Raw genomic sequence first — 17,804 nt, forward strand, 5'->3', positions numbered from 1 at the left:
AATGTGCAGTCATAGTCGTTTTCTAATATTTACCGGGACAAACGGATAGGTTGGCAGGTATAAACAGGTATGTTGGTACCAGTTACTTTCACTTGATAGGATGATGAAAAAAAAATTATGTCAGCGCTGTTTTATTACAAAATTGTTTTATTATCTCGAAACTGCAATTAATAAAAAATGAAAATAAAAGATTTTTTAATAATTAATTAAAAAAAAAGACGTGTGGCACTCGGGGACTACCGCGGTAAAGCTATTGCATAGCATGCCTTCAAGCCACGCCTCCGAGCCCGTCGGAGTGGGGAGCGTGAGGTTTTTTCGTTACGGAATTTCTCGATTCGGTCCCCGCGCTCAAGGCCCGCGATAGAAGCTATGCAATAGCTTAAAAATATCCTGTCCAGGATTTTCCCAGTAAACCCATTTTTAATACATTTTTAATACACTAAATTTATTATAAAATTGGTCTCATTCTATTATCACGCCGGTGAAGGTCGACCTATATTTGGATCTTAGATTATTATTATTACATCAAAACACTAACTATGCTATATTTTTACTTGTCCTTCTCCTTCATTCAAGTCATTTTTTAAATATTCTAAGAAAGTTACAACTTTAATATAAGTTTTAGTAGATATCAAACTGATACATCACTGCAACTACAATTTATTTTCTTACGATGTTTAATCTACACCGATGCAAGCTTTTTTTTAATTCTTCCTTATTACACTTACAAAAACGTTATGTTTAATTGGCAGTCATAATTATACACAGGTTTTATGTCTTTTTGGTAGTTGGTAATAAAGTGTGCCGTAGCACAAGAAACTATAAAACTGTTTCAATAAAACTGGTCGATGAAAACCTGCATTAGTCTCTTTATATGATTAACATTGTTTGATTTACTGATTTAGGAGCGGCAATTGCGTGACACACGACGTATGAAATATGATATGAAAAACGAGAATTACGAACGACCGACGACAATATGGCGGAATAACAAAAATAATGCTAAAAGATGATTCGTTCTAATCGCAAATCAACTTAAAATCCGCCAATATATATCAAAACAACTTCTCAATAACATTTGCGGTGGTCGTGCGATGGAAAATGTGTTTTACCCTGTGCACATAGGTAACAAAATTGTATGTCTTATTAGTAAGACTAGTGCTTGTAGACGGTCATCTATCACAACGATATCGTTATCTTCAGAACTCAGCGAAACTCGTGATATTAAGGCAATCTCATCGGAGAAGCTCTTCATTTCATTAGCCGAAGTATTATTGGGCGTCGACCACACTACAGGAAATGATATATTCGGGATTGAACGATGACTCTGCTTTTGTTTTGATTTATTTGAACAACTTAGAAAAAGTGCTACGAAGGTCAAAGCAATTAACAGGAGTCATAATTTAATGATAATTGATGTATTAACACTATAAATTGTAATAACAACACCTATATTTGTAACTGCATTCTTGCAAATAAGTGTAATTTGAATTTGAATAAGTCACTTATAAAACTATGGCTTAGAACAATCACAATATCTTTATCTAAATCATATTGTACAAGAAATATATTATATTTTTATAGTAGCCAAATTACTCCTTGCAGAAATAATTTTATGCACTCAAAAAGTAATAAAACTTATCTTTAAGAAATAACATGGTACATGGTGTGGTACATTACTATGAACTCAATATAGTTTGGACTAGAAAAGTCGATACTCTAGGAAGAGGTAAACAGAACGATTCATTGTCCGCGGTCCAACAGTCGCTAAATTAGCCAAGATATATCTATTTACTTGGGTAATTGGACTGTGACTTCCATATGTTGTCGTATATGTTACTGAGAATATAACTTATATTCAGTTGCATTATATACTTATGTCTATTTTGAGTATATATCGAGTTGTTTAGCGATTCTTTACAGTAGATGTGGTAGAAGTGACATTCCAAATCCATAGGAATTTAAAATATGACTATTTATAAATGCTTGTAAAAGCTTACATGAATAAAAATAGTACTTACTAGCTGTGCCCCGCGGTTTCACCCACATTGCTCCGGTCCTGTTTGTCTTAGCGAAATGATCATATATAGCCTATAGAGTATTGCCTTCCTCGATAAATGGGCTATCAGACACCGAAATGATTTTTGTAATCAGACCAGTAGTTCCTGAGATTTGCGCGTTCAAATAAACAAACAAACAAACTCTTCAGCTTTATAATACCAGTATAGATTTGAGTTTGAGTATATAAAGATGTAGGTAAAGTCAACATTGAATCGATAGTGTTTTATCACAGTATTAGTAATGGAGCAGGCGATGCACTTGATGGCAGGTGATCATCGCTGCCCATAAGCGTTCACAATATTAGGGCCTTTGCAAACGTTTTGTGGCTTTTAAGAGTGGTGTAGGCTTTTCCCAAGTGGTAATAAACTGGAAATTTCGTCAGTTGTATTAGAAAATTAGATATTTTTGGTTTTATTGCATTCAAATTCTTTCTATTCTTTATTAATTTATATTAGAAAATAAGTTAAAAACAACGTTGAAATGGTAAAAAACGCAGTTGGCTTTTTTTCTTTCGTTTTCCAGTCAAACAATAATAATAATGTTTCGAGTGCATTATCATTAAATTATTCCATAAAACACTCCTACAACAATTAAAACATAAATTTGTATCGCATAACAACCAACAAAAACACTCCCAATTATTGAAACTTTTACATTTTTACAATACAAAACATTAACAATCTAAAAACATCGCAGCCAAATCCGTGGAGCAATTTATTTCACAGCACCGTCACTAACAGGTTTAAAGAATAAAATTCACGAGCGCAGTGAGGGATTGCCAAATGCTGGCTGATACACGCCTGCCGAAGGGATGTAGGTCAGCTCTGTTAACTGTGTTATATCGGAAATGCATTGTATGCTAAAGACTTTAAAGGTAGATTTAATTTGACTATGGAAATTCGTATTGGCAGTTGCCTCTGTTTTCTATGTAGCGCCTGTTACACGGAACAAAACATTACTTATTTCGCACCAGATTTTTCTCTGCATACATAAATCATGCATGCGATAATAAACATTATTTAAAAAAATAATATAACTTAATTTTAATATTTAGTTATAAATCGTTACATGCTTTAAAAAAATCTTAGGTAATATTACTGTTTCAACATTTAAAAATCAGAAACGGGTTGGCGAGAATATCAAAACACGAGAGAGAGATAATTTAATAAGCTATGAACGCTTTATTATCTATTTTTAAGTTTCTTGGTAACTACTTATAAGAACTAAGTATCTCGTAAAATATTAAAAAATCATGCTAAAAATGTTCGTAGCACCTAGCTACGGTTCGTAGCTACTTCGTAAATTTTTACTTCTAGACGCTTGTAATTCAGAACATTCATTTAATTGTACCAGAATATTTTAAACTAACAAAGCATAACAACATACAAAGCTTAACATTATTTCAACGACAATATATGAAGAGAACTAACGTGGTCTCGTATGCGGTTTACGAAAGGATTGTAAATGCATTCACGATTTCTGTAACACACATTCAACCTGCTACATTGTTCATAGTTCATTGTGAGCTCGTCTCGAAGCTATTGTTCCATTAATATTATATTATATTAGCTTAATATTCTCCTAGCAGGCTTGCATTGGGAACTAATAAATTTCCTATGTAACCTACGACGTAGTTTGGTTTATTAAATATGACGGGTGTTGTAAAATTATAATCACTGCGCTTTTAATTAAAGTTTAATTATTTTCTGTTACAGAAATGTAATAGATATTTTGGTTATCTAAAAATATAAGTAGTATAGTAGCCGTTTAAGTAACCACAAATTTCGGTTTTATATTGGTTAAAAAATTTCGGGGATTTTGTGGTAGAAGGAAATGAAAACTAAAACTTATTATTATTCTATTCGAATAAACAACTTCATTCCACCAACAATAATAGCTTTTTTGTTCCAACACTTTCATAATCTGTTGCTAGCTCTCTCAAATAGCGTGAATTATTAAAGCGAACGGAAGTAAGCTTAAAATGTTTCTAAAATATTATCTCACGCGTTATTTAACAGGTTGAGCAACAAACGCTTATGCAAAGCGTTTAATTACGATGCAGTTAACATGTTTTGTGCAACAAAGATTAAAAGCTACAGCACAGTAAAGTGCCCACTTCTTCTGCACTTAAGGCAAACAATGGGACTCATTTCAAGGATTTTCACTAGTTTGAATGAAAAGACTCGCTTACTCAACAAAGAAGCAAACACTTGGTTCTATGATCGGTGTTTAAAAGCTAATCTAGCACTAAAAGATTAATCGCTGTAGGCTTTCCCAGATTTTAAAGCTTTTGTTTTCGGCACAAAGATTTTTACTTTGATCGGCCGGGCGTGGAATCTCACTACGAAAGGTTGTTTTTATTTTGTTCCTGTTCTCTAAAAGTAGTGTTGTGTTAAATACATTGTGTACTAGCTTACAATTTTTTTCAATTTTTTTTATTATGGATATGCAATGAATTTGATAAATATTGAAAGCTATTAAGGTTACTTATTTTATTTATCCTTTTATGAGCTTTAATAAGCTTTTTGTAACTAGAAATACTAATTCTACTTCTATAATTATCAATACTTATTTGTCGGAACGTAATCAATAAAAACCTCCACATCAAAATTATAATTATTTATATTTAAACAAAGAGAATTTTCATTATCAATATAGATAAATATTGTCTCTACAATTACCATACTGCCGTTTTACTTCAGTAAGTACTTATAATGATCATACAAACTTAAGAAGTCTTGAAAACTGAGATAAAGGAGGTTTAATGTTAATTTTTAAAGAGCATGCAGTCCACAGCAGTCCCACACCATAGACATTATCTTTACTCTATATATTGCTAATTAATAATTGTTTGTGATTGGATTATTAGCCTCCTTTACATTCATTTTAAGCCGTTTTGTCAAAAGAAGATACGTATAATGTAACACGTCTTGCCAGGTGCTAAATATTACGCTATATATAACAGGTAAATACTCGTCTTTCTTGCACATGGATGATTCCATAATCTCTTGTTACTGACTGAGATGTAGCCATGTGTGTGATGAAAATCGTTCTCATTTACTTTACACTACAAAAACGTATACGAAAAGGTAAAAACGACCCGCCTTTAATTACGAAACCATTCAGATATTTTTTGTTGTACATTTATTTCAATAATAATAACAAAAGAACGTAATGTTGGTTTTTATTAAGCTTTTATGTTCAATCTTTATCCCTTTCGTAACGTATTCTATACATATAAATGTAATCCGCGATATTTTTGTTCGTTGAACTCGTTCTATAGTTTTTCTGACACATTACTGATCTTAATCGATACATTATAGGAAAAGAACGCAGAACAGACGAAATTTTCTGACGCATAAAATAAAATCAGGCAGTGTTCTACGAATAATTCGTAGGTAGAGTTAGGTCGTCTTTTGATTCGTAGAATCGTACACGTACATACACGTTTCTTGTGAATACTGTAATAAGGCATTTATAGCTCAACAAATAAATAATTAATGAATACCACCAGATATTTATTGCATGAATCTATCAAAAAAGTAGTAAGAATTTCTAATAAACAACGAGCGCACTACTAGTTAGTACACTAGGTATATAACCTACTATTTGATAGATACGAAAATAATGCTACTCAACAACAATGTAGATATATAATTTATTAAAAAAAAATATAATTTATTAATAAAATATAATTCCTTACTTTGAAAGGCCATGACATTTTACCCCAATTTTACTGGGACACACTTAAAAAACAAACGTTACCACACTGCTATCGTTGAATAGAAAGAATATACAATTACTCGGTAAATCAACATGCTAACATTGCAGCTACTTAGAAATTCTAACTTTTATTTACACACAAATATGTCGACCCCGTTCGCAACATTGCCGTAAAAATATATACGAATTTCCAACGAAACTATGTAGCGATAAATAATTGAATGGGAACATGGTAACAATGTTTTGGCCACGTTCTGCGGTGAAAACAAATTATTATAGCACATTATAGGCCTCCATAATGCATGTTATACACCGACTTATTAATTTAAAGTGAGCTCATTGAATTATGTAAAACAATTTGATAATTGGTTCGGCTCGGCGGTGAACACGATTGTAGAAAAGCGATGTTTTTTAATGTTATTTGAAACGGCCGCATACAAGGTAATAATGGGAATAGTAAAGTATATTTTATTTATATTTATAGCTTTAGGCTCGTGGATAAACAACCTTTTTAAAAATTTCTGTCACCTCTTTCAGACACTTCAAAGTTTTACTCTCGCAACAAAAGTAGGTTATATCCATGTCCAATACATTTTTTTGCAATAATTAACAATTATGTATTTCAGTTACTTTTAATTATTTCAGCTTTCCATACGAACCAATTAATTATTTCAGATTTCAATCAATCGTCGTTGGCCTATTTGATCTGTAGTAGATCATATATGCAGTTACATTTAAATTTCAAAAAAGAAAATTTTATTATTAATTTATTAGTGTTGCAATTTTCCTAATCAGTCATGATTTAGGGCAGTGTCGTTCGTGGCTAAAGAGCCCGATTCTGGAGCGACAATAACGCCCACAAGTCTTACACTTATATGATGATGTTGTGGAAGGTGATAAATTGTTTAATCTAGTCCGACGATCACGGAGTGCATCGAACCAACTGCGATCATGTGCATTACAACCCTCATGAATAAGACTGCGCCAAGAAGTACGGTTTTGGGCGAGCTTTTCCCAGTCCGGGGGGTTGATCTTGAACATGGACATGTCACGTTTCACGCTGTCTTTAAAACGTAGCAAGGGTCTTCCGATGCCTCTCTTCGCATGTGCAACCGCACCGAGCATAACTTGTCTCGGCAATCGGGAAGGGTCCATGCGATGGACATGTCCTAGCCAACGCAACCGACGCTGCTTAAGCAGGGCTCTAAGACTGGGCAACTGTGCAATCTCTAGGACTTTTTCATTCGTAATTCGGTCTTTCCATGTTATACGCAGAATACTACGCAGACAGCGCATGTTGAACGCATTCAGCCGATGTTCCTGCTTGGCGTACGAAGTCCAGGTCTCAGCGCCGTATAGGAGAACACTAAGTACTGTAGATCGGTAAACAATCAACTTCGTTTTGGTTTTTAGATGTTTATTCTCCCACACTCTTTCTCGGAGCATCCCAAACATTGCTGCAGCTTTGCCGATGCGACTGTCAATCTCAGCATTCATGGAAAGATTGCTCGTAACAGTTGATCCAAGGTAAATAAATTTATCGACTAATTGTAATGGAGTTCCGTCTAGAAGAAATGTTGGTCTATCAGTAAATCCCTGAGCCAAAACAACAGTTTTCTTAGTGTTGATGGACATCGAAAACAAAGTACAAGCGCGAGAAAATTTGTCCAAAATTGTTTGCAATTCCACGACGGAATTTGCAACAAAAGCTGCGTCATCTGCAAATAAAAGCTGGTCCACAAAGAGATCTAGGCGGTGTCGCTTAGATCTAAGTAGAGAGGCGTTAAATAGTTTACCATCGGCTCTGGTGTGCAGATGTATACCTTGCTGGTCATTATTAAATGCAGTGTTCAAAAGTAGTGAAAAAAATATACCGAACAGTGTAGGTGCCATAACACAGCCTTGACGGACACCTCTACGCGCTATGAAGGGTTCCGAGGCTTTTCCATCATACACGATTACTCCTCTCGTCTCTTCGTGAAATGACTTTATCATTGAGAGTAATTTGGGAGGACAACCGATAAGTTCCAAGGCAGAATACAGACCATCCCTGCTAACTGAGTCGAAAGCCTTATTTAGGTCTACAAAGGCAATAAACAGGGGTGTCTGTTGTTCTCTGCACTTTTCCTGAAGTTGTCGTAGGGTAAATATCATGTCGATTGTTGACCTTTGAGAGCGAAAACCGCATTGGGCTTCAGGATAGACGCGATCTGCAAGTTTCAGGAGTCTGTTAACGATAACTCTTCCGAATAGTTATAAAATCGTCCATAAAAAATCGACCGCGTATTTTCTTATTAACGAACTTTCAAAAAGAAGAAAAAATATTGGTCAGGCATTTCACAAAGGAATTAAAATGGCCTCTACTTGGGTTGCTCGTCCATCGGATGTCTTTGAGCTCAAAATTAGACTTGTAATAAACCCTACATTTTTCTACAGTCATAGTATGTTGTTAGAATTATAAATCTAGACGATACTTAAACTGAATGTACTTACTCTTATAATGTGAAACTTTTTGATCTGGCCGTTATTTTTGGTTCATACCCGATATTTAATAGGTAAAGAGAAGAATTTTATTTTATTTTGTACTAGCTTTCCGCTCGCGGCTTTGGCTAAAACATAATAAATCATATACTAAAACCTTCCTCTTGAATCACTATTAAAGAAAACCGCATCAAAATCCGTTGCCTAGTTTTAAAGATTTAAGCATACATAGGGACATAGGGACAGAGAAAGCGACTTTGTTTTATACTATGTAGTGATGAAGTATTGGTTCTTAAGCTATACATATATGTATTTGATAAATATATAGAATATATTAATATGTAAACATATAAATGCTATTCTTGTAAACACGGTGTTAATTACTCCTCGTCAATTGATGACACTGACTAATTATTTTACAAGAGGGATGGGAATTCGATACTATGTATAAACATTGAAAATATGTTTAGGTATATGTTTAGGTATGTGAAAAAAAAAAAAAAAAATTTCTTTATTTGTTTCAAAAAATTTTTACATAATATTGTTACATATGTTGCATTGAACCCCACACTAGGATCCCTTGTGTTGTGAGGCTCAATCTCTTTCATCATATGTATTACATAACAAAACAACAGAAAAAGAAATATATTTATATTGCCATTTTAAGTATTGAGAGTGTGTGTGTATATGCGTACGTGTATATATGTGTATATGTGTGTGGATATGTTTATTTTAATATTCAGTAAAAGTTTAAGTTTATATTTTAATCAAGAAATTATGGTAACGAGGTTTTCAGTTTCTAAGTAGTTTAGATTAAATAGCCAATTTGTAACAAATTTTTTACAACGGAACTTGGTCATAGGAAAGATATTTAGTATTTTGTTCATTTTGCTGTATAAGTAAGGTCCCATGAATATAAAAGCCTTGCTACCAAAAGACATATTACAGCTATGTTTCCTCCATGTTAAGTGAAATGAGTTGAAAAGTTATTAATTGGTAGTTTTAGCAAAACATTTTTTACAATATATTTTATTAAAGGGCACTTAAAAATTCAAATCTCGATCAAAGGTGAAAACAAAAATTCGGTTACAATTCTATTCTCACTGCAGCAGTAAAAAAATAGTGCTATAACAGAAACTCCGCCAATTCTATCTGCGGTTTTGACATCTGCATACTGCAAAATACAGCGACTATACGTTCTTACTATGTATGTATGATTGTATAGTTTATATATACCTCCCTACAGCAGTTGCAAATTTAAGTACAATTTGTTAAAATAAGCAATTTAATTCAGAATTTTAATGTAATAACAACAAAATTAGAGAAATTCTAATTAAATATAATGCAACAAGTTTTTAAAACTTTTGAACAAAAAATATCCATATATAATTTTATTATAATGTCCATTATATTTTAAGTGTGTGCTCAATACAAAACATTTGAATGTTTCCTTTTAAAATAGCTTTAAAGAACATTTTACTATTTTTGTTGGCATAATGAACACAATAAACTCATTACTTAAAAATATATTAAACAATAAAAATTGTTAAATACGGAGCAGTCTTCTCGTTTAAGATTACGAAAAGCAAACAATCAATGGTGAACCTCAGCTGTCGCACCCTTTTCTGCGAGAGATTTCATCTCTTGTTACAATAGATAGGCGAAAGTGGTTTTGATGATTTAATTAAAAATAAAACACAACAAAAACTATTAAGTATACCAATGTAGTAATTTTATATTTTCACTCATAAGTCTTGTAAGAGCCAGTTACTGTGGATTGAATATCATTACATAAAATATCCTTTGAATTGTTTTTATTTTTTATTATGGAATGTCAAAAATGTCAGCTATATATAACTCCGTATAAAATATGATATTGAAGTAAAAGTTGGAAATACTCAATATAATTTAGGTTACCCAAGGTTAGGTTACAGTCTACTGATAGTGATCTTACTTTGTCATCATAATATAATCAGAGTGTTTTAGTATACTTAAGTATTATATTTTATAAACATTTACCATAATATCCGTTATTGTTTTAACATTAACATTTTGTGATATTATACTTATCATTAATAGACAATATTTGTATTTAATATAATTGCCAACATTTCAAGAAAATATTGTTTAAAAGTTGATGGTCACTAAGGAAAACTAACATATATATTTCAGGACATTTTCAGGACAGTTTTTCACACACGGCACGATCTGATCCCATACTAAGCTTTCGCTTGTGTTGTGGAAACCAGATAAACATACATAAATAATTTTAATTATAATAAACACCCAGATACCAAGCAAAAATCTACGTTCATCACACAAATATTTGCCCTGGGTGGGAATCGAACCCTCGAACCCACGACCTCTGGCTTGGAAGTCAGGGTCACTAAAAACCAAGTAAACTGTCAACCGGTTAGTCTATCAGTTTATATTATATAGTATATTATATGTATATTATTATTATATAGTATATCCGTTTAAAATTCACCTCAATAGCATGGCACGTAAACTTTCCACTAAATGAATTATCATTATTAAACCCCAAGCAAATATAGCAAGTGCCCTTTAAACGACACACCCGCTTATCGTAAACAATGAAATTAAAAAAGTTGAACTGCAAATCCACTTTTCATAACTCTACCTACGTTTATTTTAATAAACGTTAGAAATTATTCGAAAATACATGGGAATTTTATTTAGGTATGGACCTAAAAATGGTTTGTTGCTCATATTGCCAATACAAATCAAATTAAAATAAAATGTTCATAAAATAATCCGATATTCAAAATATAAAAAAAATTATCAAAAACGTTCTCATTTGATAAATATCTACTCTTGATATAAATATATTAGTATAAATTTCCCACAAAAATGTATACCTACGTATGTTAAGTATGTAACATAAATAATGCATTAATTGGAACTCTCTTACTTGATGCTAAAAGGAATTATTCATTAGCCGAATGTGCTTAAATAGCGACAGAATATATAGTTGAGTGTAATAGCTTCGTATGTAAGTAATACGTAATTTTGTTTATCACATTGCCAAAGTCGTTCCCTCACCGAAGAGGTCGATAAGGACCTAAGGATCTCTTAATTATATGCACGTCAAGTGCCGAAACGTTGTCAACTTGATCGAAAGGTTTATGTAATATTTGTGTGCGTACCGTCACGGGCAGCCGAATAACAATCGCGTCCTTCGATTACGTAAACCGAATTTTTGATTATCGATAGCAATTCGAAATATTGTAAACAATGCAGCGCGCAGCCGCATCGGTCGTATGGGTATTAATTTACTTACGGCGGTCAGTGGTGCGTCGCGCCGGTCACCTCGGGCAATCCATTGAGCGCGGGCGAGAGGGCGCGCGGGCTAGCCGGCGAGCGCGGCAGGACTGGCTCGCAGGAGGCACGTGCTCTAGTATCAATCAATCGATGCGCGGCGCAAGCGGCACATTCATGCGGCGAACAGCTGACGGGCGAGACCCGTAAACATGAATCGGCCGCCGCCTACCCCGCTAGTTCGCGCCGCCCGTCTTGACCCACTCTGCGCAGCTTCGAGCGCGATTGGTACACGCCGCTCAACACGTAATAGTGCTCTTTAAAAAGTTTGTCTTGGGAACGATTACAAAAAAAGCTACATCGTTGCGAGAATGTGCTTATAATTATACACGGTGTTTGAATTTGTCTTCAAAATTGCTTAGAAAACTATGCATTTGCATAGTTAATGTATAATAACAAATAAATCACGGTTTTGAAATAACACTATTCTTATAGAGCGTTATTTTAATAAGCGATATTCGCTAAGCAACACAGACATAATTACAAAATATGTATAATTATTTTAACTGCGCTTACGTAAATCATTAAGGATCTCAAGGATACGTCGCACCCACATTGGTAGAGCGGTCTTTACATCTGAGCCTCAGTGGGCGTAGCTCCGCGCGGCGCTTGCGTGAGGACGGAGGACAATCCTCCGCTCTGGGGCTGTGCAGGTGTCATCTGGTCTACGTAACACACAATTTCTCCTTTGGCATGCATTTAAATTGAAATCTTTTATTTCCTGTACGTGTAGAGCAACTGATTTGACGTAGCGTGGAAATTTTTCACAATCAAATTTTAGTTAGAAATTCTACCAACGCGAACGGTCCGGCGTTCGGACGAAGAAGAATGTATCGTAATGCACGCTCGCTCTCGCTAGCTCTTTTTATAATAATTTTTTAATAAAAAGTAACCACTCATTTTTTTAGACTTACGTTAAGTTCTATTGCAAAATTCTAACTTTCTAATCGTTTTATTTCTATGGTATAAATAATCCAATAACCATTTCTTTTTTGCATGCCTCTTTTAAATTATCGAACGTTGTTTTAAAACTTCATGACCCCACACTTATTTTCTATTTTATTTGAACAGTTACAAGAAATATCATTAAATATGATATCTCAACTTGAAACAAACTTTAACAACGTGGAAATTTATGGATAATAAAGCAAATTGCGATGGTTTTACAAGAATCCACACTGCGCAAGTTTCCCGACCTAGGACTCTATATCTGTGTAACCTAATACTTTAAGGTTAAAAAATATAATATTTCGAACCTTTAATTATAACAGTGATACTATTTATACTATGCAGGGTTAGTTTTCAATGACCGGCCAAATTTTCAGAAATGGTTCTTAATCGATAACATTTTCGATCTAATGAAAAAAAAACGTTTTTTTTTTAATTAGATTTCATTCCTGTCCGCCACTAAAAAGCGAACGTGTGGACATTACAAAAGCACAATTCAGTTCAACAATCTAGATAGGTAGAAGTTAGCACACACATAAATGTGGCGATGCGCGCACGCACACAAGTGCATTGATTATCGCGTGTTTACGATTTAGGAAATTTTTAAGACATTTTCAAATGAATGCTATTATTTTATTTTATTTTTTATTCGAAAATAATATTTCAAATGTACCTTTGGTTTAATATCTAGATCTTAATTTTAAATTTTGTCTGGTCATTGAAAACTAACCCTGTGTAAGTCACTTGTATTATTTTGGACGCTCTACTCGTAGGTACTTTATAAAAGTTATGTTACAATTCAACCGTCTATAAGGAAAATGAATCGTTTTACAATTCAGGGTAGGAGAGCGAAAAAACTCTTTATAGACTGCTCGACTCGGCGATCGAAGTCAGGAATTTATGGTCCAGTTTCAGCTTCCAGTTTCATACGCTTACTGCTTAGTACACTCATGTTCTTATGACAGTCTCCTTCTTGGTGTGTTAAATTTCCTACAAATCAGTTCAACATTTTTGCGTAAGAGAACTAATAGTAATATGTAGTATATGTGTAGTATGTAGTAAGAAATTATAGTATAGCTACAGTTCTAATACATAAAAGCTTTCGGATTTATAATAAATCAAGCACATATAAATAATTAATCAAACACAAGTAACGATATCAAATTACATGAACAAGAAGGCGACCTTTTTGCTAAAAACAAATTTCTTCCGGGCAAGCTGCAACATAATTTGTGTGATTGCTCTACTTTCCCCTTTATACCTCTAGTTGATTAGTACACTAATTGCATGAGATTTAAGAAGTAATAACAAAGTAAGTCAATACTCCTAAATTAGTAAATAGGTATAGTATGCTGATACCATGTATGTTTAAACCATGCAAAACTGAGTGTACATGTAATAAAGACATACAAATAGAGACGAAATTTCTTAGCAAGCAAAGCGTGAACAGTTGGATGCTAAACCCGGCTTGTACGCAGAGTTTCGAAGAATAAACTAGCAAAGTTAGACGCAATTAAGTCTGTAATTACACGCCGTCTCTAGCTAGCTCCCTAAACTCTATTTTCCTACAATTTTTATGTGCAAGTTTATATAATACATTGTATTGAAAGGATATGAAAACTGATCGCAAAACGAGATTTTCAATCAATGAACGAAGTAATTTAAAACAATTTTGCAAGCAAAAACATTATAAATTATTATGATACCCAATAAGGTTTATCTTATCTTATCTCATAAAAACATCTTATATATAAAATTCTCGTCTTATATATAAAATTCTCGTGTCACAATGTTAGTCTGCATACTCCTCCGAAACGGGTGGACCGATTCTCATGAAATTTTCTGTGCATATCGGGTAAGTCTGAGAATCGGCCAACATCTATTTTTCATATGTACCACGGGCGAAGCCGGGGCGGACCGCTAGTATCTCTATAATAATAAAGCTTAATTAACGAACTCATTATATTTTTGCAGCCCCGGTCCTTGTCTCCACTCGAGGCAATCTGAAAGAGTGTGAAAGAGCTTTCGACGTTCTTTAACAATCATAACCACTTTACGTTTTTACGTTAATTTGATAATTATAACGGACTTCTCAACAAGAAAAACAATAAAAAATTATACTTACGGTACAGATATTACATTCTATAATACGAAATAAATTGGAGAGCTGCTCAATAAATAAATGATGCAGGTACATCACAGAACTATATCGAGATCTGTGAGGTACATTATGCTTTAAATGTATTACATTAAACATCAATCGTCGATATTTAGTTACGGTCATTATAGGGTAACGGCACCAGTGGTCAGCCTCATAACAGCTTTTTGAAGTTTTGACAATTGCCATTTCTACAACAATCGTCGAATAAAAAAACGTACTACATGTATGGATTTATTGTTTATTGTAGTTTCGAATCAGCGTTTATCAAAAACAATAATTCTCTTAGTAAAATATATAATTAATTTTAAACAAAAAATGGCCCAGTGTCCCAGTGAACAGCCTCTAAAAACCAATAAACAGCCTTGTTGAACCCAGTGTTCAGCCTTTAGTAAGTATAACTAATTATGAGATCAAAATAAACAATGTTATATCAAAATCAACTATATTAATCACATTTTTATAGCAACGATTCACTTAGCACAAAAAAATGTATATCGCACATAATACAAATATTATTTTAAACATACTATTACAATCTCTTTGTGTCTTCTTATTTTCTAGGTACTTCTTATTATTTATCATAAAAACAGCAATAATTATTTTTAAAGAAATCAGCGATATTAGTTTATAATATTATTGATGTATCTATAATCCACAATATATATAATTATAATCAACCACAGGAGGATCTCTTTCGGAGGATTTCTCTGGAGGATACTGTTGTCTTGGCGGCATTTTTAGCTAGAAAAAAAGGGAACAATAATAACTTTTGGATATGAATACACATAATACAATTATTTCAGGTAAAACTTAACTAACATGAAGTATTACTTATAGATTTAAACACAAACATTCTAATTTATACTTCAAATATTATTTCAATAACATCGTGGCTGAATACTGGATCATTGAGACCACAGATTGAGACCCAGTGGTCAGCCGCTTGAAAAAAATATTTTGAAATGCGGCTGACCACTGGGTTTTCTAATAATTAGGAATAAACCCAGTAATCAGCCCCAGGGGCTGTCCATTGGATCTTTCATAAAAAATCAGTATCCAATGGTCAGCCCCTCAAATTTTTAAGTAAAAAAACAATATTTTTTATCAAATTTCACAAAATTAAATGCTCTAAGTAATCTATAAAGTTATTATCTATAAAACACAATCACATTTCATACTAAAATATGTTATTTCTCACCTTTCAAAAGAGCACCACATGAAACAAAAAATATTGCAGACATGACACTTCTGCTCTTGTCGGCGGACAGCACCTGTACGAACGTGTTTACTTCTCTCCCCTGACCCCCTGCTGCTCCTATCGCGTGATGCATGAACCAATAACGAAACAGAGCTTCTATTAAGGTGCGCGTGATTTGGTTATTTTGATTACAGCGATATTTATGGCCAATAAACAACGCAATAGGCTGATCACTGGTGCCTGGCTGACCATTGGTGCCGTTACCCACTTGATTATAAAACGATATTGCAATAGGTACAATTTTTCATTGGGTACGTTGTCAAATTAGTAAAATTAATTTAATTCTACTCCATTTTCTCTTATTTAGCATAATACCTCTGATAATTTATACAGGTCACATGATATTATACGCATGGAATATAGGTAGATACGTATCCATTAAGCTACCTTAAAATTTTCAATTTCCAATCCAACAAACAAACTATGCTAAAATTATAAAACAACTGTTTACTTCCTACAGGCTGTCACGATGAATGATAGTGTTCCATTCACAATAATACATTTATCCGCTTACAAACTAAAATGTATTCCCTCTACAGTCATACATCCGGCAGTTGCAAAGTTTCATGGATGACATTTCATTCTATGAAGCCGCATACCTAACTTACATTTATAGATAAACGACACGATTTATTCACCAACAATACCACATATAATAACTAACAAAACAACATAACACAACAGAAAAGGTCCAGGCTCAGCATATGTCATCTTCACCGATCTGGTTGCATACAATGATATATTATGTATATGTTTGTATGCAACGTGATGCATAAGGACGCAACCGACTCCTTTAGACTCGATTTTGACCCACTTTAAACGGACAGATTTAATTCAGACCAATGTTACCGATCCTTGATAAATGTATAAACTTATCGGGTCGGAAACTTCATGAGTTTATATTATTCCACTATTTTTTTAGAAATTAAACTGACCTCAAATGTTTGCATTTCGAATTATGCTATGCTAATGACTTCACCTGAGCCAACCTGACACGGCAGAAATGAAAGCGGTTAGCTCTGCATTTCACACAAAAGGCGCAATTTTCTTCTTGAACGTGTGGATTTTAAAAATTAAATTATTCAGCAATGAAAGAGGTTTTAATTCAATTTGATTAATGTTTTGATTTTAAACGTGCTTGTGTTAGTTAGTGTTTTTTTTTCTTTTTTAATTGAGTACCTACGCTAGACTATACATTATTTCTTCTCAAGAAAAGCATTTGAAACATCGTTGAGAGAATTTTCAAAATTAATAATTATATCATCTCGTGATCATGTGAAATATGTTTATTCATTTTGGATTTTAGATGATAGCTAAAATGTATACCTATAAAACTTTTAAATCTCAGTATCTTATGTACGCTCACGTTCGCTTTATACTTTTACAAGAAGTGGAAGTTTTGGACAGTATTTTTATTGTGAACGCTACACATAACAACATTAGAGCGAAAATATGACTACAAAAAAATATAACAGCAAATCTTGTTTTACGATTTTTTACAATTATTGAGAATAATAAATACAACTACAGGTTTAAATAAAACTAATAACTAAAAAGAAAGCGGCACATAGTCATTTTCATGATAAGTACCTATATTATGCAATAAAGTAGCTAACAATTTAATATCTTTAAATCAAAATTGCTCTACAATACGATTAAAATTGCTCTAATTTTTAAACTAAAAAGACATCATTGTCCTTTACATAAAAAAGATTATAGGGTAATTGTAAAACACATCTATATACCTACTTGAATGATTTCCTTTTGCTCTAAGATGTTACACTCTGGTATCGCTGGTGCCTCCTATCGCCTGGAGAGTGCACGAATGCGCTG

At 33.2% G+C, this 17,804-nt stretch overlaps 1 protein-coding gene and 1 long non-coding RNA gene across 2 annotated transcripts in view; both read right to left on the reverse strand.

Moving 5' to 3' along the window:
* Positions 1-202: 202 nt before the first annotated feature.
* The window catches only part of Tsen54 (tRNA splicing endonuclease subunit 54), a 150,458-nt gene continuing 132,856 nt past the window's right edge, over positions 203-17,804 (reverse strand). The window contains exon 8 of the mRNA XM_089698384.1: positions 203-390. The gene's annotated coding sequence lies outside the window, so the exon portion shown is untranslated. The remainder of the gene's footprint in view (positions 391-17,804) is intronic.
* LOC149486704 (uncharacterized) lies at positions 14,938-16,156 on the reverse strand. Its single transcript, XR_016315976.1, has 2 exons — positions 15,912-16,156; positions 14,938-15,454 (listed from the first exon to the last, which is right to left on the reverse strand). It is a non-coding gene; the product is annotated as an uncharacterized LOC149486704 (long non-coding RNA).

Source organism: Colias philodice, chromosome 8 (assembly GCF_061535455.1).
Source record: "Colias philodice isolate Cphi_HAF_F1 chromosome 8, ilColPhil1 Martin Lab GWU primary, whole genome shotgun sequence".
Lineage (NCBI taxonomy): Eukaryota > Metazoa > Arthropoda > Insecta > Lepidoptera > Pieridae > Colias > Colias philodice.